We start from the raw sequence: 9,838 nt of genomic DNA, 5'->3' as shown, positions 1-9,838 counted from the left end.
ATTTATTTTAGGTCAGATTAAACATTTCCTTGTGACCATTTTAAAATGTTTTTTAATTATTTTAAATAAAATGAAAGGAAATGGTGTCTGGGCCCTCAAAATCAGAAGTCACTTTTGAATGTGTTAGGCGACATCTTTTAGTACCAAAATAGGCTCTTTTGTACCATATTTCAATATCTCAGTGGGGAAAATGGAAATGTTTCCTTTCAAAATGTCAAACAAAACATTTTGATATTTGGGGGGGTATTTTTTTATTTTTTCCTAAATGAACTATTTGGCAAAATCAACACAAATTCACAAAACATTTTGGTGTCACCAAATCTGCATTTATCACTCCAAAAAAAGCTTAGTGTGAGAAATTTCCCCCAATTTTAATCACAAGTGAAAAATTTTCAAGTTAGAAAAATAAAGCCATTTAATGAACCCCTGCTATTATATAGAACTAGTCATTACATTTAAGCTTGAGCTTTGTGCTAACATTTCATCCAACTGCTAGATTTTAATACCAGCCCCAAGATGGGCGTATGGTAAAAACCCATGTCAATTAGCTGGTGGAAAAAGCAGATTTGGGACCCAAAAGTAGTAACAGAGGAGCCCCACTGGCGAGTTACTCTTAAATGTAATACTACACAGATCACTACTCCATAATACTGCTGTCACAACGTTCTGCAGATCAATATAGACAGTAGGCCAAATACATCCCAGGTGGATAGCACCGTTAACTGCAGTGAAGTTATATCATGGACTCATTTTGTTTGCTATAATTAGAGGCATGTGGTAGTCTGTAGTTTCAGTTTTGAGTGTTTCAATCCACACGGATTTGCAATTTCTCCCCCTCTCCCCTCCATTTTACATTCAGTATTAGGTTGGAAGGAGACCCAAAACTCAAAACAAAACTCAATCAAAACCAAAAAGTTTTGCTTGATTTCACACCGAAACCAAAACATTCATGTGGTTTTGGTGTGAAATTCTAAAGCCGAGCCAGGTTTGTTGAAATTGTTTGTTAACCCTTTGGATGATCCAAGGCAGAGCATGGAATATGTACATGAAACAAAGTTTGGATTCCACTATGACTTCTGTTTTTTTAAAGAGAAATTTCTTACAGCTCTAATTATTTTTCAAAACATTATATACATAACAGGCATGATACTTCAATCGACTTAATTCCAGCAGGATGGAACCCAAAATGATGTTTTAAAATGGATGCTCTCCTGAGATGTGAGTTCCAACTGCCAAGAGCAGTAAACATTTCCACCGCTAGGTGTCTCAGTGGTTGTATGACAGGAGAAAGCATTTTTTAACTCAGTCTAACCAAAATACAAATAATTGTCATTTTCTCCCTCACACTGGACTATTTCCTTTCAGTAGGCAGTGAAAACAGAGAATATTCAATATACAGTCAATATTTCTACCTTTGCTGTGTCTTAAGTGAAAACTATTTTTAGTTTAGGGAGCTTCTATTTGACAACATTCTTTGGATTAGATACAAAGTATGAAAGGCAATGGAGAAACAACTATGATCATTTGCTACAAACCTACAGGACAAGAGGTGAGTGGAAACAAGGGGCAATTCTTGGGACCAACTCTCAATGTACTTTTAGTGTCAGGATGCTGTGTTCATGGGGGATGTAAACAAGATATCTTGTGGCTAACAAAGACAGCTAAATAGGCAATATCAAGGACGTCCTTGAGTTGTATAAAAAACAATTTTATAACTCCAGGAAGCAGGGATTCCAATTTGGGGAGACTTCAACCTAGCTTTATTGGGAGGAACTTCCTGGGAATACGAGTACAATTGGGAAGGTTGGACCAGTGACCATACACACAGTATTTGTATTGACCATAGTAAAGAATGAATTCATAGAATGCTGTAGTACAAGGCATTAGACTTCAAGAAAACTCATTTTAGGCAATTATTAAATCTGGTGAGTAAAATGCAGAGAGAGGAATTAGTAAAATCCATGTGTGTGAAAAAATGCTAGGGAATCCTAAAAGACACTATAAATGAGGTACTACAACTGCAGTTTCTCTGAAAAGAATACAAGAAATAAGAATCAGTCCATATGACTTCACAAGGTGTTCTGAGGTCAATATCCATATGAACTGGAAATAGAAAAGGAGGAGGCAACCAAACAAGAATTCTCAGAATCAGTTAAGGTATACAAGGAATATAGAAAAACAGCAAAATAAGCTAATGCTATCGAATGGGCTAAGAGGGCTTTTACAAATGTAGAAGAACATGGCATATAGGGAGAAATGAAGTACATTAATAAATGAGGAAGGGGATTAAAGTAGTGATTTGAAAATAGCTGAGATACTAAACTGCTTTTTAAAATGTCACCAACAAGAAATAAATGTGGCCAGATTATCCCATCTCAAAGGACTATACACAGGAAGGGTGCAGAAAAGATTGAAAACTCTATGCTGTTTGACTCATGGAGTTTTCAGGGAATTATCACTTACCTGTATGTGTAGTAAGTATGACCTTGCACTTTGCACTATTAAATTTAATCCCATTTCACTCCAGTTTCAAGGTCCTCCAGATCTTCTTTTACGATATTCTGCTTCTACTTTGTATTGACAATACCTCCCAACTTTGTGTCAACTGCAGATTTTATTAGCACACTCCCACTTTTTGTGCCAACGTCATGAATGAAAATGTTAAATAAAATTGGTCCCAAGACTGATCCCTAAGGAGCTCCACAATTAACTTCCCTCCAGCCTGACAATTCACCTTTTAGCATGACCCATTGTAGTCTCCCCTTTAAACAGTTCCTTATCCACCTTTCAATTCTCATATAAATCCCCATCTTCTCCAATTTAACTACTGATTTCCCATGTGGAACTGTATCAAATGCCTTACTAAAATCCAGGTAGATGAGAGCTGCTACATTTCTTTTATCTAAAAATTCAGTTATCTTCTCAAAGAAAGAGATCAGGTAGATCCGGCATGATTTACCTTTTGTAAAGCCATGTTGTATTTTATCCCAATTACCATTTATCTCTGCATGGGAAGTGCAGAGAACAAGCCAAATTGAAGAAGTGGCCAACTAATTGTATGAAAAGACTTGTCAGGAAATCTTTGCAGAGAATAGTTCTTAGGAAAGTGCTCATGCATTTGGGGAGGAACAGAAATATTGTGTGTAAGTGCAATGGTCCAAATTTATCCCTTGTGTAACTCTACTAAATTCACTGGAGTTACACTCGGAATTAATTTGACATATGTTTCTTCTATATGTTTGACAGTTTTCTTCTCGTAATAATTCGTATAATCTTAGAAAGACTAAATAAAAGGATTAAACACTCATAAGAACAGCATCTGCAGTGACAGAAGCATGGATGAGTATTATAAAGGTTCTCAGTCCTCATGCTTCAGCACATGAGCAGGTTGACATCTAGGTCAGGAAGAAACCCCTGTTTTCTCCCTGCACCTTCCCCCACTTCCTCATATACATGACATAGGCCACAAGCCTTCAAAAACTTACACATGTGCTTAAAGTTAAGAATGTTTGTACGTCTTGGCAGAACTGGGGCCAGAGCACATAGCACAAGTGGCCTGTGACACAATTCCATCCCAGTCTCAAGAACTCATGAGCCAATTACCACATTACAGCCAATTACCATGACCTAGACCTAGAGCCATGGTTTTCCATGGAGTTAATTCTGCTCTCAGTTAGACCTATATAGATCTAGACTAACTAACTGAAGTCTATGGAGTAACTTTGGATTTACACCGATCTAACAGAGAGCAGGATATGACCAAATGTCTCATGACATTATAAGTGCATTGTGAGCATTTTTGATAGGTATGAAATCAAAGAGACATTGGCTAAGCAGTTGGGAATTTTTACAAAATAGCCTCTTTTGACAGTGCCCGTTTTTGTAATTATTCACAATAGGGAGTGTGCTGCTGAAACACAAAAACAAACAAGAAAACTGTGAGACATTCTCCAGACAAATATGCCAAAGACAAATATGTAATAATAACTAAATAATCAGTGGCATATTGAGAGGAGATGGTGTATGCACACCCATGGGTAAACAGTCCTATGCTTGGGCATTACCAATACCAGGCTGACCTTCAGAATGGTGCCGAATGGTCCAGTGGCTGCATCCACAACTCCGACTGAAGTCAAGGGAAGCTGTGGATGCTCAGCACCTTTGAAAATCAGGCCACAAGAGACTAGAGTAGACCAATGGGGACACCCGACTATGAAGAACCTTGAAGCTGAGGACAAGAAGCTTGCACTTGCTGGGTGAAGTGGAGGGATTTGCTATGAACTGGCTACGTGATGCCCAGACGGCACTGTTGATGGGAACTGAAGTGCACAGTGGGAGAACTAGTGCAGGGGGGCATGTATGGAATAGCAGGGGAGCTGCAGGACAGGGGTGTACACGGGGAAGCCTGCACGTTTACCCATATTATGCCAGGGTTCAAGCCCAGTTTATGAACGCCAAATTGACCCTTTTATTAAATAAAAAGAATGAGTGGGGGGGGAAACACCCATACAGCAACATCTGGTACATAGAGATAAGAGACAGCAATGCCTAATTATTGCTCTAGAGGCCCGTCCGATCAATTGAGCAACTTTCTTAGGTCACTTGAGAATAGGAGTCCTCCTTCCCATCCTCTACAGTTTTAATTCCTGGCTTGAGCATTGATTAAACCTGCTCTCTAGTGGTATTTCCTGTGCACCATAACAAACATGCCTGCAGGTCAGTTGTTAACCAGGAAGGCTGGTTAGGTGACTGCAGTGACAGTAAGGCAAAGACATAGATCGGGGGCTTAATTCTCCACTCACTAACGCTGGTTTTGCTGTGAGTTAGTCCTGATTTACACTGGGGTAAAGGAGATCAGAATCAGGCCCCACATCCTAGGGAAAAAGGAAAGAAAATCCTAGATTTACTAGGGAAACTGTTGTATGAATAGTGCCATGACAGGGACTGTAAATTCTGTTGGAGACTGGGCAGGGGAGGACAAGGTGAGTTAAGTACTTTCCTGTGTTTAATTTCTCTGGACACGATCCTGATCCCATTGAAGTCACTGATTGATTTGCTGCTGATGTCAGTGGCAGCAGATTCAGACCCACAGTGAAAATTCAAAGCTGCCATAAAAGTGACTTACAAAGGAGGAAAAATTGGGCTTGTGTAGTTTAAAGGTGTAGGGGGACAGCTTTAATTTAGGGACATTACAACAGTGAGGAATTGGGCAGAAGAGAACCTAGCTCTGCCATGCCCCCTCTTCCCTCCCTACCATCTTCCTTCTCTGATGGTGGGCTGGGCAGTGCAATTAGTCTAGGAGTCCACATGGGGAATCTCTGGCTGGTTTACATTTACTTTGAGCTGCTTAGTGGATCAGAGAACCCAGCCCTAAGTGCTGATCCTATAAACATTTAAACACCAGCATAACTTTACTTGCTCATTGGCTTCACTGAGGCTACTCATGGGATTAAGTGTTTGTAGAATTGGGATTGAGGTTGTGAGGTTGCGGGGAGTGGGAGATATACTGGGACTAAAAGGGAATGAACCCCAGCCACAAAGAAGCAAGAATTATTTCCTGCTTTTATAACCAGAGGTTCATGGGTAGACCTATTTATCTACTGTACTTATTTGGCCCCCATTATCACAGTATCCGAGTACCTTTCTACCTTTAACGTATTCATTCTCACAACATCCCTGGGAAGCGAAAGTACTGTTATTCCTATTTTACAGATGGGGAACTGAGGCACAGAGAGACTAAGTAACTTGCCCAAGGTCACACAGGAAGTCTGTAGCAGAGCAACAAATTGAACCCAGCTCCTCCCTCAAGCACTAGGCTAACACCCTAACCGCTCAGCCATCCTTGCCTAACATCCTGACAAGTATTGTCTTATCACTTCCTTGTACTCATTGTCTCATTGTTTCCCCTTTGGTCTGTTTGTATCCATCCATTGTCTCTTGCCTTATACTTAACTTGTAAGCTTTTTGGGGCATGGACTGTCTGGTTCTGTATTTGCACAGTGCTTAGCACAATGGGGTCCTTGCCCATGACTGGAGCTCCTAGCTGTTACAATAAATAAATAAATTATCCTTCCATCCAGCTGTGTGCATTCCTCACCAGATATGGCTGCATTTCACTGATGGATTGAATGATTCTTGTGTATGTTTGTTAAAGACACACTCCAGCATGCTGAGTGTGCCTCGTGGGAGGGTGGAAGTGCAGATAAGGCAGTTGGGATTAAGGGTGCTCCACATCTTGTAGGAAGCACTCATGTGTGGGCCATCAATTTGTAAAGTTTTTTGAGAGCCACCATGACATAATGTGCTTTAGAAATATAAACTACATCGTGATTCTATAGTTAATGCTCTTTCCATTTCTTCTGCTAGGAGAACTTCAAATCTTGTCACTAAAAAGAAATAAGGTATTAAAGGAGTACTTGTGGTACCTTAGAGACTAACAAATTTATGTGAGCGTAAGCTTTCGTGAGCTACAGCTCACTTCATCACTTCATGAAGTGAGCTGTAGCTCACGAAAGCTTATGCTCAAATAAATTTGTTAGTCTATAACGTGCCACAAGTCCTCCTTTTCTTTTTGCAAATACAGACTAACACGGCTGCTACTCTGAAACCAGGTATTAAAGTGTAAAAGTAGCTGAATGCATCCGATGAAGTGAGCTGTAGCTCACGAAAGCTCATGCTCAAATAAATTGGTTAGTCTCTAAGGTGCCACAAGTCCTCCTTTTCTTTTTGCGAATACAGACTAACACGGCTGCTACTCTGAAACCAGGTATTAAAGTGTAAAAGTAGCTGAATGCATCCGATGAAGTGAGCTGTAGCTCACGAAAGCTCATGCTCAAATAAATTGGTTAGTCTCTAAGGTGCCACAAGTCTTCCTTTTCTTTTTGCGAATACAGACTAACACGGCTGCTACTCTGAAACCTATCAAAAAATAATGACTTTCCTACTGAGCAAGTCAAGGGCTGATGGGGAAACAAATACATCAACCATGCAGAAGCTCCAGCAGCCCTGAACTACTGCTTTAGTCAATGTCAGCCTGGCCAAAGGGGTCTGTTGGACAGCAGGGATGTGGAGGCTCATCTCTCTCCCTACCCTCTATGCCACACTGCCCCATCTTTCCAAGAATCTTACAGGACAAGTAATTTATTTTCTCTTTCGATTTAAAAAAAAAATAATTATTTCCAAAATATAAACTTTGCATGAAATGATGGAACATAGAAAACACACACAAGACTAGAGAATTACAAACCCAAGAAAGTACATATCATGGATTTTTAAGAAACAGTATTGTCCCAAGGCACCTTGGGATCATGCTGTTCCCAATTTTCAGGTGCTTTACAATGGACATAGGGTCCATTGAAGAAGCCGTGCAAAGGAGCATTTTTTAAATTGAGTGTATTCCCTCCTTTTGCTTCTTGATGACGTATAAAAGGGCCTGAAAGGTTGTTTTGTATATACTGAAATTTAAAAACTGGCAAATTCAAAACAGATAAAAGGAAATACTTTTTCATACAGCACTTAATTACACTGTGGAACTTATTGCCACTGGAAGTTGTTGTGGCCAAGAATTTAGCAAGATTCAGAAAGGGGTTGGACATCTGTATAGATAACAAGAATGTTTGGAGTGGTGATAAAAATTAGAAAGGGATGTTAAAACTAATGCTTCAGGCCTTAAGCTGATCTCTAACTCTTGTAGAGCAGGCTGAGAATAATGCGGGGAGCAGATTATCCTACATCTGCTACTGCGCTGTTCTTACACTTCCTCTGAAGCCTCTGGTGTTGGCCACTATCAAAGACAGGACACTGGGCTAAATGGACGTCAGGTCTGACACAGTAAATGAAAGGAAATGGTGTCTGGGCCCTCAAAATCAGAAGTCACTTTTGAATGTGTTAGGCGACATCTTTTAGTACCAAAATAGGCTCTTTTGTACCATATTTCAATATCTCAGTGGGGAAAATGGAAATGTTTCCTTTCAAAATGTCAAACAAAACATTTTGATATTTGGGGGGGTATTTTTTTATTTTTTCCTAAATGAACTATTTGGCAAAATCAACACAAATTCACAAAACATTTTGGTGTCACCAAATCTGCATTTATCACTCCAAAAAAAGCTTAGTGTGAGAAATTTCCCCCAATTTTAATCACAAGTGAAAAATTTTCAAGTTAGAAAAATAAAGCCATTTAATGAACCCCTGCTATTATATAGAACTAGTCATTACATTTAAGCTTGAGCTTTGTGCTAACATTTCATCCAACTGCTAGATTTTAATACCAGCCCCAAGATGGGCGTATGGTAAAAACCCATGTCAATTAGCTGGTGGAAAAAGCAGATTTGGGACCCAAAAGTAGTAACAGAGGAGCCCCACTGGCGAGTTACTCTTAAATGTAATACTACACAGATCACTACTCCATAATACTGCTGTCACAACGTTCTGCAGATCAATATAGACAGTAGGCCAAATACATCCCAGGTGGATAGCACCGTTAACTGCAGTGAAGTTATATCATGGACTCATTTTGTTTGCTATAATTAGAGGCATGTGGTAGTCTGTAGTTTCAGTTTTGAGTGTTTCAATCCACACGGATTTGCAATTTCTCCCCCTCTCCCCTCCATTTTACATTCAGTATTAGGTTGGAAGGAGACCCAAAACTCAAAACAAAACTCAATCAAAACCAAAAAGTTTTGCTTGATTTCACACCGAAACCAAAACATTCATGTGGTTTTGGTGTGAAATTCTAAAGCCGAGCCAGGTTTGTTGAAATTGTTTGTTAACCCTTTGGATGATCCAAGGCAGAGCATGGAATATGTACATGAAACAAAGTTTGGATTCCACTATGACTTCTGTTTTTTTAAAGAGAAATTTCTTACAGCTCTAATTATTTTTCAAAACATTATATACATAACAGGCATGATACTTCAATCGACTTAATTCCAGCAGGATGGAACCCAAAATGATGTTTTAAAATGGATGCTCTCCTGAGATGTGAGTTCCAACTGCCAAGAGCAGTAAACATTTCCACCGCTAGGTGTCTCAGTGGTTGTATGACAGGAGAAAGCATTTTTTAACTCAGTCTAACCAAAATACAAATAATTGTCATTTTCTCCCTCACACTGGACTATTTCCTTTCAGTAGGCAGTGAAAACAGAGAATATTCAATATACAGTCAATATTTCTACCTTTGCTGTGTCTTAAGTGAAAACTATTTTTAGTTTAGGGAGCTTCTATTTGACAACATTCTTTGGATTAGATACAAAGTATGAAAGGCAATGGAGAAACAACTATGATCATTTGCTACAAACCTACAGGACAAGAGGTGAGTGGAAACAAGGGGCAATTCTTGGGACCAACTCTCAATGTACTTTTAGTGTCAGGATGCTGTGTTCATGGGGGATGTAAACAAGATATCTTGTGGCTAACAAAGACAGCTAAATAGGCAATATCAAGGACGTCCTTGAGTTGTATAAAAAACAATTTTATAACTCCAGGAAGCAGGGATTCCAATTTGGGGAGACTTCAACCTAGCTTTATTGGGAGGAACTTCCTGGGAATACGAGTACAATTGGGAAGGTTGGACCAGTGACCATACACACAGTATTTGTATTGACCATAGTAAAGAATGAATTCATAGAATGCTGTAGTACAAGGCATTAGACTTCAAGAAAACTCATTTTAGGCAATTATTAAATCTGGTGAGTAAAATGCAGAGAGAGGAATTAGTAAAATCCATGTGTGTGAAAAAATGCTAGGGAATCCTAAAAGACACTATAAATGAGGTACTACAACTGCAGTTTCTCTGAAAAGAATACAAGAAATAAGAATCAGTCCATATGACTTCACA

This window comes from Caretta caretta, chromosome 19 (assembly GCF_965140235.1).
Source record: "Caretta caretta isolate rCarCar2 chromosome 19, rCarCar1.hap1, whole genome shotgun sequence".
Taxonomy (NCBI): Eukaryota; Metazoa; Chordata; order Testudines; family Cheloniidae; genus Caretta; species Caretta caretta.
This window is presented reverse-complemented; position numbering follows the sequence as displayed.